General features: G+C 40.5%; 1 long non-coding RNA gene across 2 annotated transcripts in view; it reads right to left on the bottom strand.

The window, feature by feature from the left end:
* Positions 1 to 15,152, bottom strand: part of LOC125960630 (uncharacterized) — a 43,297-nt gene extending 28,145 nt beyond the window's left edge. The window contains exons 1-3 of one of the 2 annotated variants that reach the window (XR_007470486.1): positions 14,826 to 15,152; positions 13,192 to 13,262; positions 11,138 to 11,228 (exon numbers count right to left, since the gene is read on the bottom strand). This is a non-coding gene — a long non-coding RNA (uncharacterized LOC125960630). Of the gene's footprint in view, positions 1 to 11,137; positions 11,229 to 13,191; positions 13,274 to 14,825 lie in introns of both variants that reach the window. The other variant, XR_007470487.1, reaches the window with a different exon arrangement.
* Between the last annotated feature and the right edge of the window lie 3,486 nt (positions 15,153 to 18,638).

Here is an 18,638-nt window from a genome sequence, read left to right as displayed (position 1 = left end):
ACACACGTTGGGTCAAAGGACTCAATGTCACCTCATTGATACTGTCATCAATATAATTTGTATTGGTATTTTGTCTCACCCTGACTTTAAGGACTATGTGAGGAGATCCAAGTCTCCAGACCATGGACTGATCACCTCTGCTTGACACAGTATTCTCTGCTCATTTCCAGAGGGGACCAAGGATGAGCTCTTGTACCTCTGAGTCTATTCACCCTACCTGGCAACACATACTAGCTGGGCTGATTGGATCAAGCAGGAGCCCCAGAGTTTAAATTTCCAGCTGCATTGGAGGAAACAGAGGCTATGCCCCAATCCCATAACCCCTCACTTCTTACTGCTAGCCTATCCTAGGCTGTTCTTGCTGATAGGAGTATTTCATGCTAAAAATTAATTTTGCTTACCTGATGGCAGTCACACAACCTCAAATGCCGTTTTTATAAATAAGGCAACCACCAATGGAGTGTGATTTAGGGTTTTTTCTTCTGTAGACCCTGCCTACCCTATAAAATCTCCCATTACTGCATCATGGAGACTATAATCCCTTTCCAAGGGAATAGATTCTTTCCAACCATAAGATGAAATAAGAACTTACATTTCCATACTGCCCAAAAGGAAATAAATTGATTACAAAATGCAGGAGAATGACTGATTTTCCACATTTGTTGTGTTCATTAAAGGGTTTTTGAATAGACTTGACAGTATTAAAAAAGTTCAACACACACAAAATAAAAATTAATAAATGAAGAGAAAAAAATTGCATTTACAACAAACAAAATAAACACATTGATATATAAAAGGTTGTTTATACATCGATGAAAAATGGATGTCATAAAGTCACAAACTAAAAAGTATTAACAGCCAATAAAGATATGAAAATATGTTCAACCTTGCTATTATTAATCAAAGAAATACAAATAAAATAATTCAGGTGTCATATTTTACTGACTAGAATGACAAAGTTTTAAAAAACTTGATAATACTGGTATTGATATTGATAATACTGGTACTGATAAGTGTGTGTAAGAAACCACACTGGATGTTAAATTCTTGGTAGAAATAAAAAGCACGGTAACCTTTCTGGAAGACAACATGTCAGTATGTACCAGAACTGACAACCAGCCATTCAAGTTCTAGAAGTCCACTCTAAGGAAATAAACAAATGCTCAAAGACATATGAACAAGGATGCTTGTCTCATTGTTTAGCAAAGCAAAACAGGAATAATCTAAATGTTGAACAGTAGGGACTGGTTAAATAAATAATAGAATGCTGTTAACCATTAAAAATGATGCTGCAGATTTTTATTAGGTGATGAGTAATCATACTTATATTACTAAATAAAAATCTTATAGAACTGTATTGTAGTTTGATATAATAATTAAAGGTATTTTATACTTGCATTGTATTTATATGCACCCCGTCACAAAAAAGTTTCAAAAGATACCCTCAAAAATGTTACAGAGATGATTTATCAGAAATGGGATTTTGAGTTATTTTTCCTTTTTTCTTTAAATCCTTTCAATTTTGGAGTTTCTGCAATGAGCCTGTATTATTTTTACAATTAAAAATATTTAAATTTACAACAAAAGGATCTAAATTCCTCCAATTTTCCATTTATTTTCCACCCTGGCTCAGGGTATTTGTGTAAAAAAAAAAAAAATCAGCTTATTTTCTCTTTTCATAAGTTAACTATTTTAGTCTGGCAAAAGTTTCACACAGGAAAATTGTTAAGGTCTGAGTATTCTATTACCTTTAAAAGCACTGGAAAAAAAAAAAAGCACTGGAAACTTTGAAATTATTTCTTTCAGAATTTTCATATAATACTGAAAGGCGGGGGGGAGGTAGCAAAATGAAGGGAAATAGATAGTAGTAGTCAACTTCAATTAAGAAAAAGCAACAAGAGGCATTTTGTACTCTTTTGATACGGCAGAAGCCCCATGTGTCAACTCTTGCTAAAAAATGTATATATACACACACATACATATGTTTGTGTCTATTATATGTATATGTGACACACACACATAATTAATCCACAGTCTTAGGCTAATCACTCATTGTGGCAGAAACAACGAGCTGTTGACTACACTTTAATTAGCTCCTCCAGCCTGTAGAGGCATCACTAGGACCAAGATAGGAACAACATTCTCCATCTCCGCTTGCATCTGGGTATGGTTCTATTCCAAAGAATGTGACCAGAGGTGACCTGAAGAGTTTATGTCTGAAGGATAACGAGTTGATAATTGTAGCTTGCAGCTTCCTCTCTCCTTTCCTTTTTAGGACAAACGTAGAGCCACTGGATGAAGGTGGTGGGTCCCTGAATAACTGAGCAGAAAACTGACCCTCAGACCACCAAAGTCCATACTACACTCCTGAGTGAGTGAGAAATGAACCGTCCATGTGTTGCTCCACTGAGGTTTAAGGTTTATTATTTAGTGTTTAACTAATGCATTTTTTCTTTAAACCTCAGTTGCCTTCTCTGTAAAATAAAGTATTTGAAAAGGATCAAATGTAAGTTTTTTCCATTGCTTATGTTTTTATCTTAGTTTTTAATTCTCAGAAACATTGTGCGCATTTTAAGTTAGTAAGTCTACTTTTTTTCCCACAAAGACGGGTTCTTCAAGTTATGGAGAAGTCATAGCAGACTGTTGCTCCAGTTTAAGATACACATTCACATATGAGATGAGAAGGGTGAGGACCCAGAGAAACGCCTTTGACAGAGGGGAGTGAGAGCATACTGAAGAATGTTTAGTAATAAAGAATTCAGATGGGAGAAACGGATGGGTTACATCTAACAGATTTGCTCAAAGGAATTCTGGAAAGGCAAATATGTGAAAATGTATAGCAAAGACATGAAATGCCTTTTGGTCCCTAAATGGATTTCATTTCAAAGACGTGCATATTGCAAATACATGTACCATAACACTTCTCTGTCCACTTCTAGAATTTTCTAAAGCCTGACAGAACATCTGCAGAGAGAGATGTCATTCCAAGATAATCCACTGCAAGTTACTAAATTAAGATAAAAATGTCCTTAACCTTGAACAGTTTTTAAAGAGATTTTAGAAGAAAGGAGCCCTCCAGGGGGTTGTATAACTATATAATTGTACCCTTTCTAAAAGGCTATTTACAGATACATAATGTTTCCCCTTCATTCTTTAAAGTAAAATATAGGATAAAAAATAGTTTGGGGATAATATTTGTTTGGGACAGCAGGCACTGCTAATCAGTACCACTCTCTCCTTATTCCTTACTATCAGAGCCCTGGTTTAGGAGACCCCATTATCCTTAAGGCTAAGGTGGCCAGTTTAAAATCCGAGCTGATGAGATCTAAGTGCAAGTCTGCTGACCATCTGTGGTAAAAAATTTGCTGATTTACACACTTTTCTTTCTTACTTAATTTCTTTTTTTTTTCCCTTTTCTTTCTTCCTGCCCAAATTGCTGGAACACTATTGGAGATTCTGGGGTCACTTTGAAGCTATGTGGACGTGCTAGAGATGTGGAAGCTGGAAGAGCTAAGCAACGCAGTCCCCTGGTGATGCCCTTCAGCTGCTGGACTAACGCTAGAGGGACTAACTCCAAACTTCCTGCTACCCGTGGAAAGTAAGGTAAATCACTCATTCACTTTCTGTCACCTACTAACTGATCCAGAACTCTAACCTCAGGGTTCTAGAACCCTTCTCCGTATCCCATAGTCATACTCATGTTCCGGACTCCTGATCATCAGACTTGCTTATAGCAGATGTATGGGGAGGGTGGGCTCTTCTGGAAGCCCTGATACTTCCTCCCCTACCCCCACCACACACAAATAATGATCTTTATGTCCACTCATCCTTTTATCTACACTCAGAGGCCAGAGGCCCCAGGAAGGCTTCACTGACAACCCTTTACTCCTCTCTACATGCAGAAAGGGTAGAGGTGTGGGCTCTGGAATCAGACTTCCTAGACTTGAATTCTTAATCTGTTACTTACCAGTTTAGGACATGGGCAAAGTAGTTACCTTCTCTGGACACCCCTGTAAAAGAGGAACACTAAGTAGCACCTATGTACCTTACTGAAAGGATTAAATGAGCAAATGCAGGTAAAGTTCTTATAATTTTTTCTTGGGTCAATCAATTCTAGCTGCTATTGTTACCTCTGGCTAATTTAGGGCAGAGTCCCTTTGCCCTCCTTTGGTTCTCTGGGCCCGTCTCATTCACAACACACACAATCGCATACTGCAGAGTTTTGAAAGGTGGTTCTCAAAATGTGGTCCCTGGGCCAGCAATATCAGCCACACCTGGGAACTGGTTAGAACTCTGGCACTGGAGCCCAGCAATCTGTGTTTTAACGATATTCTCAGGCAAATCTGATGCACACTAAAGGTCGACGACAACTGAGAACATCTGTCTCAGACTCTCCTGGAGGCATTCACCAAAAATAGAGTTACAGGACCTTACACCTGACCAGCTGGAGAAGGGGTCTAGTAATTGCCCTGGTTATCATGCTTGTCATGATTTTTCAGCACATAAATGTTTGAGAATCACTGCCATTTTGAATGTGTGTTTCACTTGTCTGCTTTTCCAGTGGACTTTACTTCCTTGCAAGGAAGGTTTGTGAAGATTTGTTGTTGTTGTTTGCATTATTAGTTTTATTATGCTAATTCTAGAATCTCTGGTGCATAGTGCAATCTCAGGCAGGAAGTAGTGGCTCATTAAAACAGGTATCCCAAACGTCTTAGTAGAACTTCAAGATTAATTCCTTCAGGAAGAGGTAAAATTGTCATTATATGCAGATGATATGATACTACATATAGAAAACCCTAAAGACTCTACATGAAAACTACTACAACTGATAAACGAATTCAGCAAGGTAGCAGAATACAAGATTAACATACAGAAATTGGCTGCATTTCTTTATACCAACAATGAAATATCGGAAAGGGAATGTAAAAAAACAATGCCTTTTAAAATCACAACCCCAAAAATAAAATACTTAGGAATAAACCTCACCAAGAAGGCAAAAGACTTATATGCTGAGAACTGTAAAACATTAATAAAGGAAAGTGAAGATGATTCAAAGAAATGGAAAGACATCTCATGTTCTTGGGTTGGAGGAATTAATATTGTTAAAATGCTCATACTACCCAAAGCAATCTACAGATTTAATGTGATCCCTATCAAATTACCCATGACATTTTTCACACAATTAGAACAAATAATCCTAAAATTCATACAGAACCATAAAAGACCCAGAATTGCCAAAGCAATCCGGAAGAAAAAGAACAACGTTGGAGGCATGGCCACCCCAGACTCAGACAGTACTCCAAAGTCACAGTAATCAAAACAGCGTGGTATTGGCACAAAAACAGACATATGGATCAATGGAACAGAATACAGAGCCCAGAAATAAACCCACACACCTCAGTTAATCTTTGACAATTAATCTTTGACAAAGGAGGCAAGAATATATAATGGGAACGAGACAGTCTCTTCCGCAAGTGGTGTTGGTAACGTTGGACAGCCTTATATAAACCAGTGAAGTTAGAACACATCCTTTCACCATACACGAAAATAAACTCAAAATGTCTTAAAGACTTAAACATAAGACATGACACCATAAAACTTCTAGAAGAGAACACAGGCAAAATATTCTCTGACATAAATCATACCAATGTTTTCTTAGGTCAGTCTCCCAAGACAATAGAAATAAAAATGAAAATAAACAAAGGGGACCGAATCAAACTTACAAGCTTTTACACAGCAAAGGAAACAAATGAAAATGAAAAGACAACCTACAGAATGGGAGAAAATATTTGCAAATGATGCGACCAGCAAGGGCTTAATTTCCAAAATATACAAACAGCTCATATGACTTGAAGACAATAAAAGCAAATAACCCAATCAAAAAATAGGCAGAAGACTTAAAGAAACATTTCTCCAAAGAAGAAATACAGATGGCCAATAGGCACATGAAAAGATGCTCAACACTGCCAATTATTAAAGAAATGCAAATCAAAACTACCATGAGGTACCACCTCACACCAGTCAGAATGGCCATCATTAAAAAGTCTACAAATAACATATGCTGGAGAGGGTGTGGAGAAAAGGGAACCCTCCTACAACACTGTTGGTGGGAATGTAAGTTGGTGCAGCCACTGTGGAAAACAGTATGGAGGTTCCTCAGAAAACTAAAAATAGACCTACCATATGATCCAGCAATCCCACTCCTGGGCGTATATCCAGACCAAACTATAATTCAAAAAGACACATTCACCCTGATCTTCACAGCAGCAATATTCACAATAGCCAAGACATGGAAACAACCTAAATGTCCATCAACAGATGAATGGATAAAGACGATGTGGTACATATATACAATGAAATACTACTCAGCCATAAAAAAAAGAATGAAATAATGCCATTTGCAGCAGCAACATGGATGCAGCTAGAGATTATCATACTAAGCAAAGTAAGTCAGAAAGAGAAAGACAAATACCATGATACCACTTATATGTGGAATCTAAAATATGACACAAATGAACCTATCTATGAAACAGAAACAGAATCAGAGACATAGAGAATAGACTGGTGGCTGCCAAGGGGAAAGCAGGTGGGAGAGGGATGAACTGGGAGTTTGGGATTAGCAGATGCAAACTGGTATATATAGATTGGCTAAACAACAAGGTCCTACTATATAGCACAGGGAACTATATTCAATATCCTGTGATAAACCATAATGGAAAAGAATATGAAAAAGAATGTATATACCTATGTATAACAGAGTCACTGTGCTGTACAGCAGTAATTAACACAACGCTGTAAACCAAGTATACGTCAATAAAAAATAAGTTAATTAAATTTTTAAAAAGATTAATTCCTTCAGAAGAACAAGTACTACACATTCACAAAAAAAGCACCCTTTGAAAGTTTAAATTTTTGAATTTCTTTGCCACTTCCTTAGTTTTGATCATCTTGGACAATATATTTTTAATATTGACTTTTAAAAAGAATTGTGTTTCAGTGTTTGCTATCCTTAGAGAGACAGAAACAGATAAGTACAACTAAATACTTATTTTTCAAAAGTCTCAAAAGTATAAGGGAAATGAAAGTAATTATATCTTCAAATGATTTTGGGGTATGTTTCTAATTTCATACTTCTGATGCGATTCAAGATTAAAACTGTATTAAGACATTTGAGACATGCTGCATTGGTATTAAATGAATTTAATTTTGTGAAAAGTGGTAGAAATATTTTCTTCGGCAAACATACCTGCAGATATAAAATCACAACCATAAATCTACAAAAAAGCAAGCTATTGAATGAAATCTGGTTATTTCCCTGCAGTATGGATCTGCTAATAATTTAATTTACTACTTGCTAACAGAAGCCAAAATTTAAATATACATATATATATGTGTGTGTATATTTATATATATTTATATACATATATGTGTGTATATTTATATATATTTATATACAAATATATGTACATATATATATCTTCAATTTTAAATCATTCATATATATGAACAAATATACATACACATATATAACAATTGTTCATATATATATATATATATATATATAAACGATTTAAATTAAAGAAAGTACATCTGGTGGCCTATTTTTTCCCCCCGATTTCTAAAGAACACCATATTCTATTCTAGGCAGTGGAATGTCAATCCACCTTAAGGGTTGTTCAATGAGCATATCTGAGAAACCACTGGTTTAGCCAATGATGTACTTATTGAGGGAGGCCCTAGTGCCACTGTCAAGAGCTTATCCACAGGAGAGGTAAGAAGGTACTTGTTTGGTTTGTGAAAAGGAGTAGTGAGGAATGGCAGGTAGCTGCAGGCTGATGACACGTGATGTCCATATATATGTAGAACCAACACGCCCATAATTGCACCCATTTTCCATACCCAAATCCAAAGGCTTTATATCATTAATCCCAGGCAAAAATGGTAAGATTCATGTGTGTTACTATCCCACGGCTTCAAGATGCCTATAAACTCATATGAGTATGTCTTAGTTTTATCAGTGGAGGACAAACCAGGCTTCTATCACCAAGCCCCATTCCATAACAGGCAAACCAGTCCAAGACTTCTCTGAGTGCTGCAAGAGAGTCTATGGAAGGGGCGCTCACTCCACTGTGATGCCTAAAATGCCTTTGCACAGAGCAAACATTCAATACATGCTGAGTGAATGAATGAGTGAACTGGTGTCATAAAACAGGCTTATTTCAGGGAAATTCCATTCAACAGGCTGGCATGCCTTCCTACCCATCTTAATTGTTAAGCTTGCAATCAGACAAAAATTTAATTATAAAACGTTACAGCTGAGGAAATTTTAGAAACTATCTACTCTCCAGAGGTATACAACTTTAATTTAGTGGTAAAAATCACTAGGAGTGATTTAGGAGTCTATCAGACCTGAGTCCAAATTCCACATCTACCATATTTTCATGAGCAAATAACTACTTCTGAGGCTCTGTTCCATGTATGCATTATGGGATATCATAATAATACATACATTAATTGTATGACTATCAGGGGATGAAATGACACAATCCATTTGCCATGGTCGGCTAAGTAATTTGCACCAAGTAAGCACTCAAGACATTAGCCAATATTAATAGCGGAGAGATGAAAACAAAACTCTGGGACTGATGCCTACCCTAGTGGCCCCAGTGGTCGTAATGACTTTCTTCCATTCAGCCTGCTCTCTTCTCACTAAGACTAAGGAAGAGAAGATGAACAAATTAGGAATAACAATTTGAAAATGGTTTTATACTCCCTGAATGAATGGAATTATAATAAAATGATTCATGAGTTCTGCAGAAATATGATGAGACTTTAGAGCTTTATGTTAGTTCTCTACAAAACCAATTTATGGCCCTAAGATGTACCTTCCCACCCAGCCCCATCCTTACCAGGATCAAATATCATTGTAAATGGAAAAGTCAACAACACATAATCAACAAGCTAAGTTACAAGCCAGTGAAGTCTTGGAGCTTTGATAGAGAAAATTCAGATTTATCATTATATGTAAAAATAAGACGATATGAAGAACTCAATCTAAAAAATATTACCTGGAGATCTATAATCTCTATAATAGTGCTATAAAAAGTAAACAGCTAGAAATCTATTTAGATGGTTTTCCTTATAAGAAAGCCCTTTCTGTATAACTTTTAATGTACTATTGATGAGAACAATTCAACGAAATTCAAATAAATATCTGCAGATGTCCTACAAGAAGAAAAGAACAGAGTTAGATGCGACAGGGGATAACTGGACTTCAGGATGAGTAAGACCCTATACTTGACCTCAATAAATTAACATGAAATACAGTGGATGAGTCATGTACAGAATGTCAGAATTCTAAAACGCCAAGCTAAGTACCAAAAGGAACATGTGGGGACTCTTAAGAAGGAAGTAAAATATTGGTTAGTTGATTATGAAAAGGCAGAAGGGAGAAGGCTCCCTTTGGCTGCTCTTTGAAGAGATCACTTCCTTTCCCCCCTGGTCCTGAGGCTAGGATGGCATGGGCAATAGAGGAATGTGGGGATTGAGAATCATTTCTACTCTCACAAGAGTGGCTGGAAGCAGATTTTCTTACCAGGATGTAGTAGTAGGCTAATATTTAAGGGTTCTTGAGGTCAGAGAGAAGGGTTTGAATACTCCGGCTCCATCTCTTGCTGTGGGTCAAGTTTCTTACCTTTCCAACACCTCAGCGTCTTTATCTGAAAACTGGGGATGATGATAATGTCTCGCACCTGAGTGTGAGAACTACATGATATAGTGCATACGCAGGGCTAAATTTGGTGCCTGGCACACAGAAAGTGCTCAGTACGGCAGGCGAGTGTAGTGACAATAAAGGCAAAGACGACGGGGGTAGTGCCGGTGTTGCTTCTGCCCCCAGAACAGGCTCTGACTGGGAGAGAGTTAAAGCACCTTTGGGTTCATGGGGGTTTATAGATAAGCAACGGTTGATCAATGTGAGCTGGTTGTCCAAACGATTATGTGCAATCTAAGAAAAAAATGGGCCTCAGATTTGCTCAGCTACTTAATAATATTAGCAGCGGTAGTAGTCAAAGAAGCTAAATTTTATTAAGTGTTTATATGCCAAACAACGTGCTGAACGCTTTAAAAGGATTTACTCACTTATTACAACGAGGCTATACGCTAGGTCCTGATAATGTTATTCGTCTCTTTCAGATGTTGACTGAGCCTCAGAGGGGTTACAAAAGCACCTAAGATCCCGTTGTCACTACATGACGGAAATGAGTTCAAATCCAGCCTATCTGACTTGTTCTTAATCACTAAGGTATGAAATTAAGCATGTTGCCCTTTGCCTGATTCTCCTTCTGAGGCCTGAATATTTCACTTAGCTCTCTGAGTGCAGAAGAGAGAAAATTCTCTCTCCTTGACCCAACTTGGCATCAATATCCAACTCCCCTTCTCAAAATGGGTTGCTTCAACGAGTAGCAATGAATGCCGGGTTGTGGACAAGTCACCTTGATGACTAAGAGTCAGACACTAGGGAAAGAAAATGCTCTGTGACAAACCTACCCTTGTACAGAAACAAGACAGAAATGGGGGGACAGGGCAGAAGATAATGGAATAAGGAATAGGAAAAATAGCACCTGGCATCGTGATAGTAATAATAGTAGTAGTAGTAGTAGTAATAGTAATAATAATAGACTTTACTATGCTCTAGGCATTGTATTAAGTGCTTGGTGTAAGTGACTTCATTTTAACATTGAAAACAAGTCTATGAGGATGAAATATTATTAACATCATTTTATAGGCAGGAGTATTGAGGTTCAGGTAATCAGGTAAATTGCCCAAGCTCATATGGTTAGCAAGTGGAAAGCAGAGATTTGAACCAGCACCTACACTCCTAACCATTATGCTATAACCATTATGCTGAAAACATAAGAATTCCAATGGTCTTTCCCCATAACCCACTCCTACACTCCAGACAAATAGTCCAAGATCAAGAGAGAGCAAGCTTGGAGTTGCCACTCTTCAGTGAGTGTCAATCATTTCAAAACAGTGTATTTGCTAACAAGATGCAGTTCCTGTGATAATCTTCTCAACCAGGTATCAAGAAACAGGAAGTAAAGATTCAAGTAACAGTATGTTCCTACTTACTTACGAGGAAGGTGGGACAGCATAGTTGACACTGGGCTTAACTGTTCTGGAAAACGTGGTCCCAGTAGGCATACACACTGGTACATTTTCCCCACCTACCAAATACAAAAGAAGTATTTCATTTCCATGTTGCTCTTCAAGTTCCACCTCATTCGTGCCTGTCATTCATCCTCTGGCCTCTTCCTGTCTCCATTTCTGTACAGAAAGGTGCCGAGTCTCTGCTCTCGGATACGAAAAGGGTGTGTTAGGAGAGGGAGCCATGGTACCTCAATGTCTTTTTTTTTTTTCATCTTAATTCTATTATGCCAACTCCACTGAACTTAATTAGAGTGAATACAGAATTACACAATTACCCTCTGTTCTATTCTTCAGATGTTATATTTTGATAAAATTTACGATATGCTGCTCTCCCCTTGAACATCAGATGAACACTAGAAATGGATGTGTGTTGACATAAAATCTGTTATAATTACAATTAAAGTATAGCTTACATAATGATAGTGTTAACATAAAATTATAGATGTGTAGAGACAACGTGGTCATGCATTTTTTAGTATAAGTACATGCTTAGACCAATATCTGTTAGCGGAATGAAGATGGAAGAGAATTTTGGTTAAGCCACAAAGGCTGTTTAAGGACTTGCAGATAGCTAAGGGGAACTCAAAGACCAGTAAGATAATATTTCCCCTGCCATGTTTTCAATTGCAAAGTGAAGGGAAGATGTGAAAGTAAGTACCCCTATGGAAATTACAAGACAAGTACATTTTTTTCCTTGAATACCTGGGTAAATGCTTAAATTCTAATGTATATCAGTGATGCAAATTTTCAACTGAGTTTGATAAATCATAAAATAATAATTATACATATATGTATATAAAACTGCATGGAACTAGACAGTTCAGAATTACTTCTAATTAAAGAGGTACCCTATAACAACTAACTTAAACCTTACAAAATATGGTTCCAAGTACCCTATCAGAGTGAAAAGTAGGAGATCGAAAGGTTTATTGTAAATGTTTGTAGTCATGGTGTCTTAACTAAAACTACTGTGTCACAAATACTATTAAAATAATTGTGACGTTTTATTCACTTTTACTGCAAACAACAAAAGAAACTATAGGTATTTTTTTGTTTCAGGTAATTATTTTAGCTAACAGTTATTAAATGTTTTGAGAAGACAGAGGGCTAATTGCATTACTTCATTTTATCTTTAAAATAGCGCTTCCATGTAATTATTCTTAATATCTCCATTGTATTAAAGTGTATCTCTAGTTTAGATCTTTCTTCAGAACTGCAGACTTGTGTATCCAACTGTGTACTCAGCATCTCTACTTGGACGTCACGAAAACATCTCAAATCTTATACCTCCAAAACTGGTCTTTAATCCCCCAAACATGCTCTACCCCAAACTTTTTCCATCTTAGGTGACAGTAACCACACCTTTCCAGTTCCCCAGGCCCTAAATCTCGAATTCACCCTTGACCCCCTCTTCCTTTCCATTCTTGCATTCAATCTACCATGAAATGCTGTCACAACCTTCCCAATGTGCCACTTCTGAGAATTACCAGCCGCTAGCAGCCTGGTGCAGGACACCAACATAGACCTCGAGGATCCTGTAGTCACCTCCCGAGATTCTCCCTGACTCCACTCTCTCCCCACATCCTCAAGACCACAGATAGAGTTATGCTTTTCAAACAAGAGACAGTTCATGCCACACCTCGGCTGAAATCCTGCCCCTGGCTGCCTACATTTAGAGTAAAAGACACAATGCATGTGATGGCCTCCCAGGACTTACCCAATCCATCCCATCACATATCCGACCTACAGCCCTCCTGCTGTCTCTTCCTCCCCACTGACTAAGTCAGCCAGGGTGGCCTCCTTGATATTCCTCCAAGCTGCCCGGCATATTTCTGCCTTAGAGTTTTGGGACTGGTTATTCTTGCTCCCAGGGAGTGGTCTCCCCCTCATACATTCTGACAACTCCCTCACTTCAAGTCTTTGCTCAAATGTCAACTTATAAAATCCACCCTGACTACCCTATTTAAAATCAGAACCTACCTGTACACTCCTCCAGCACTCCCAACCCAAGCCTCTTCAGTGAGCTTCACATCCTTTTCCTTATCCCGTAGCTCCCATCAACCTGTGACAAAGCATAGAATTTATTTATAACATCCGTTTCCACACGAGAGTGTAAGGAGGGAGAAAGCATGCAAGAAGGAGCACGCAGGCAAAGGCTCTTGTCTAATTTATTCATTGATACGTCCAAGCATAGAGAACAGGAAGATGCTTGATAAATAGTCCTGAAAAAGATACAGATGAGGAAACTAGTAGTGAAGCTCAGAAAGTTTAAGCAACTTCCTCAAGGTTCTAGAGCTAGAAGAGGGTCACAGTAGAATTCACACTTGGGGATGTCTAACTTCAAACCTCTTAGCCTCTCTGCTTTTTTTTTTTTTTTCTTTGCGGTACGCGGGCCTCTCACTGTTGCGGCCTCTCCCGTTGCGGAGCACAGGCTCCGGACGCGCAGGCTCAGCAGCCATGGCTCACAGGCCCAGCCACTCCGCAGCATGTGGGATCTTCCCGGATTGGGTCACGAACCCGTGTCCCCTGCATCGGCAGGCGGACTCTCAACCACTGCACCACCAGGGAAGCCCCTCTCTGCTATCTTAAGTCCATGCAATTCAGGATTTGTTTTAATCAGTGCCATGGAAATTCTCACTCCACTGAATAGGATCAGCAGTAAGCTGACCCAGGAGGTCATTTTTCCCACAACAGTCTTTATATATATGACTAAGGAACACACTGGTAAAAGAATATGGGAGAAAGTCTGAGTATGACAAGTCAGCTAGACTGATATTAACTAAAAAAGCTGTGTGAAAATATCCTTAAAAAGTTGCCCCCAACTCACTCAAAGTCCAAAGTTGGAGCTGGAAATACAATGTCATGGAGTTTGGATAAGAACAGGTTTTCTCCAAGCTGAACTATGACACAGAGATTAGAGACTTCTAGAAACTATACTTTTTCAATGAAAAAACATCACATGAGAAAAATGAGGCCTAGAAAAATTAAATGACTTAAGCTAATTAATGGCAGGACTGAGACTAGAGTATACTTTGTGTAATTGGCTATGGTCTTTTTTGTTGTTGTTGTTATCACTTCAGAACGAGACAAACTTAAAGAAAGGAAACACAACCAAAACTCAGTGGCTGGAAAAGAGATGGATGTGAACGCCCACTTGTTTCTTACGTATAAAGTTACTCCTCGCAGTGTTTTGGAGGAGAAAACGCTGGCTCTTCCCAACGTTGGTTACATACACAAAGATTCCAAAGACAAGACAAGTGCTTTGCAAACAAAGTAACTAGAACCAGCTCAGGCTTCCCCGCGCCGGGTCCTACGTTCCACGGTCAGAACCACCAACTGTATCCCCCCGGGTAACAAGGTGATTCAGAAAACCTGGCGCCTTCAGAGAAGCGAGAAAACTTAGCCGGGAAGAGAGTCAGGAGGAAACTTGCTCAGCTTCTTGCTGGGGTCTGAAACGATCCCAAGAGAGTCCTTAAACCCCTCAGGTTTCCACAATCACGCACCCTCGCCTCCAACCTGGGCCACCCCAGATCTATCAGACGACAGAAGTCCGCGGACGCACGGAGAGCTGACCACCCCACGAGAGGGACCTACGCGCGGCCGCGCCCACTCACCCGCCGCTCCCCGGGAGACGGGAGACCAGCCCGGGGTCCAAGTCCTGGGCGTGGCAGACTCGCCCCTCTCCCGGCCCGGCTCCAGCTCACCTCGGCGCGGCCCGCCTGGGCGCCGCCATCTTGACCACAAAGGGGGCCTCGCGCCGGAGGCCCCTGAGCGGGCGCCCTGAGCGGAGCCGGAGCGCCGGGGAGCCTCAGGTCGGCGCCCTACGTCCCCCGCACGCTCGCTCCCTGTCCACGCGCGACGAGAGTCCCGCACGCAGCGCCCGACCCAGGCTTACGCGGAACCGGCGCCCCGCGCAGCCCGCACCGCGGCTCAGGCGGCGCCGAGGGCGGCCCGGGCGGAAGAGCGGGCGCGGGGCACGCGCTCGGTAACCTGGCAACGCGGAGCAACCCGGCGTCTCCGGCGAACCCCAGCCCTCCACCGCGAGGAAGCACGGACCCCCGCACCCGCCGCCCAGCCCGCGCCGACCCTCGGTCGCTCCGCCCGCCGCTGCCCGCTGGCTATGGTCTTTTAAATCCATGATACAACGTCTATATGTAACAAATCTGTTAAACCCTAAATGTTTATGATAATTCAAGTAATCCATTATATGAATTATTCTTGAAGATAAAACATCCAAAGACTTCTTAATTGTATGGGTATACATACATAAAATACACGTGGAGGTAACTTCAAATGTAGAATGTGCCTGTCTCTATTCCTTCCCTCTCCGCTCTTTTAAAAAATGCCCCTTTAAAAATTGCCCACTCACCATCTGTTAGGTAAATTTGCTGAAACAGTAAATGTGGAGACAGAAATTGTTACAGAGACTATTCCAAATGGCACTGACACCTGTATTTATGAAATTTTTAAAAGGGTAAGTTAGAGTTGTTTTTTTTTTAAAAAAAAAAAATCCCACTATAGTAACACCACATCATCCTAGGTGCCCAGTTCTATCCAATCACATAAGATGGAGAAAGAGAGAGATAGAAACAGAGAGAGAGAGAGAGGAGAAAGAGAAAGAAAAAAGGAAGAAAACCAAGTACTTATGTATAAAATGTTGCTCCCAAAGTTTGAGATTATACTCAAGCATCAATGAACAGAAGGAAAACACTTACAAATTTACAAATGTATTTAATTTATGGTATGAGGGACACAGGTTTAGATTTGCAACACGCTCCCACAAGGGTCAAATTGACCACTTTTTTCTATCTAGTTGCTCTTGAGAGAACGAAACAATTGAAACAGATGCCATTCAATTCCAAGTCTATAGCTTAGACCATGTCACTGCACATGAAATATTGTTCATTCAGAGTCAGCACATAGCAAGAGTAATTTATACTCTCAGAGTGTTTGCTCTCAAGTCAATAGCAGAGAAGCCTTGAATAAAAACGTTCCCATTACTTTCCATTGTAATATATCTTACTTATAGCCCATGAAACAGTGGTCAGAGGAGATTTATTCTTTGGACACCATATTATATAATCTCTCCACTTTAAGCCATCCCCCACTCGGCGATTATTTTTTAAATATGTTACTCGTAGTCAATATTAATTTACATTTAATCTTTCTTAGCATTAGGAGAGTATTATTTTGTACAGGCTCAGAAAAAAATCTCCCGAAATTCCTCCCTGATGCTCCCTTCAGGCTGAAAATGCATTGCAGGGTGGCTGCAGTGACTTAATTCTAGTTGGCAGAGCCCTGGCCACACACTAATTTCATTAGCCTCAAACTCCTGGATTTGAAAGATCCACTGAATATGATTCATGTCCTGTGACATGTCACTTACTAACCAACTCAGTGTGCATACAGAGGAGAGAAAGGACTTGCTCAGCTCTGGCCCACCGGCAGGCAGATGAGAATTCCCAGTCAGAGACACTGTTTACATCTGAGTGGTCATTCTTGCCCGGGTCCTCATTTGCAGGAAGGAACTTCAATCCAGGCTTTGCTGGCAGCTGCAGCATTTGTTACATCCATTACTAGCTCCTTGTTCCTTCCTGCCCCCCAGTGCTTAGCATCCCCCATTTCAGTCACTAAGTCTTCCTTCCCCCAGCCTAGAAGCTTACCTCACCATAAATTTTTATCTCAAATGATAGGTTTGGCACATTCCCCACAGCAACCCACAGGGACTGGGGAAAAGAAAACTCAAATCTCCGGAGAGCTAAGAATTCAACCATTTAGAGGAGTTTCTTTTATACAGGACAGTCTTCATTGAGCTGAACCCTGCAATCCCAGAGAAGATTCACCTACCCATTCTTTTCCTCTTTCCCTAAAGTGACTGTGTCTTTGAACAATAGGTCTGTGTTCCACTATTCTCTCTATTCATTTTGCAGGTTTACAGAGGCTGGGAAACTGGGGACTGGACTTACATGCCAGGAGCTTCTAAGATCACATGCAAAAATAAGGATACTGGAAGAGATTGTTGGAATCTATTCTGTACATTTGAACATGGGCAGTGGTTAACCAGGATGCTCACACCAAGCTTATATCCAGCTTGCAGCACAAGCTACAAGTTGGTGCATCCCTCCTACTACCAGCCTCTTCTCAATAAATGCAGGTGAAAACTGGGGGCTCTTTTCCCTCAGCTGTTCAATCCAACATGAATAGCTGCAATTTGCAAATTAGAGGAAAATGACAGTGTTTTTTCTGAATGGTTTTGGTCCCAACGCACACTGCTAATGCTGGCATTCAGTTCCTTTCCTTCCCAGCCCAGGGAACGGGGGAACTAAGCATAAGGCAAGCGTTCTCTTTTCTTGCAAGTGCCTCAGATCCACACACCAGAGAAGGAATCAGCTCCCCCTGGAATCTTTTTCGGCAAACACAATCCTTCAGCCTAGTCTGCAAGCTCTCTCTTGACTTTAAGATTTCACTCTTTTTTCAACAGGCAGGCCCATCTGCAGTACTGCCCAAGCTCCAAGTGAAGGCACCAAAATAATTTTTAAAATGTCAAACAGCAAATGTGCCTTCAACCCCCAGAGCTCCAGTAAAAATACTGTGAGTTGCCCCTGTGGTTCTCAGGTGACCTCTGGCCTCATCCTCCCTGCAGCGCTGCCTCCTCAGGTTCTCTAGTTTAAGCTCAGAGGTAAAGGAAGTGCTTCTGGGTTTTGCTTACAACAACCCAGGCTCTTCCTGAAAGCATTACCTCAAAGTGAAGGCTGCCCAGAAGCACTTTTGGCCTTGCAAACATCTAGAGGTGGCATACTCAACAGGTGCTAGGGATGCTCAGAGGCTCAGAGGGGCCATACCAGGCTGCAGCCTTAGACAGGCACCCCTCCTTCTGGCACAAACACAAACTTCATACCCCTGGGTGCTGATGTAGTGACAGCTTGAATCTCACAAGGAGTCCCCTCCAGAAACCCAACATGCTTCAGGAAAGGCACTTGAGAGGGAGCCAACTTTTTAGCTACAGGGAGCATAAGGGTCAGCCAGAACATCTGGAGAAGGGACTAACTGAGTTTGGGTCCTACCAGGCAGGGAGAGAGCTGTGCATTAGGAAAGGATCACTTCAAGACAGAGATGAACAAAAAACTTGGAGATAGGGGTAGAGAAGGAAAAGAGAGGCAGAAATTGAAAGGGAGAACATAAAAACAGAGAGACAAAAAAAAAAGCAGGGAGAAAGAGACACAACGAGAGAGACACACAGGAAGAAAGACAGAGAAACAAGAGAACCCATAGTCACGCAGACCCTGAAACTCAATTTCCTCATCCAGAAGCCATCCATCTATACCCAGGGCGGCACAGGAGCCGTGGGGCCGAGGCTGCGGGAGCAGGCGGTGAGAGAGCACTGCAGCACCGCCCACCGCTCAACGGCCCGATCCGCCGTCCTCGCA

Source organism: Orcinus orca, chromosome 12, assembly GCF_937001465.1.
Source record: "Orcinus orca chromosome 12, mOrcOrc1.1, whole genome shotgun sequence".
Taxonomy (NCBI): domain Eukaryota; kingdom Metazoa; phylum Chordata; class Mammalia; order Artiodactyla; family Delphinidae; genus Orcinus; species Orcinus orca.
The sequence above is the reverse complement of the archived record's forward strand: the minus strand, read 5'-3'. Positions and strand labels throughout refer to the sequence as shown.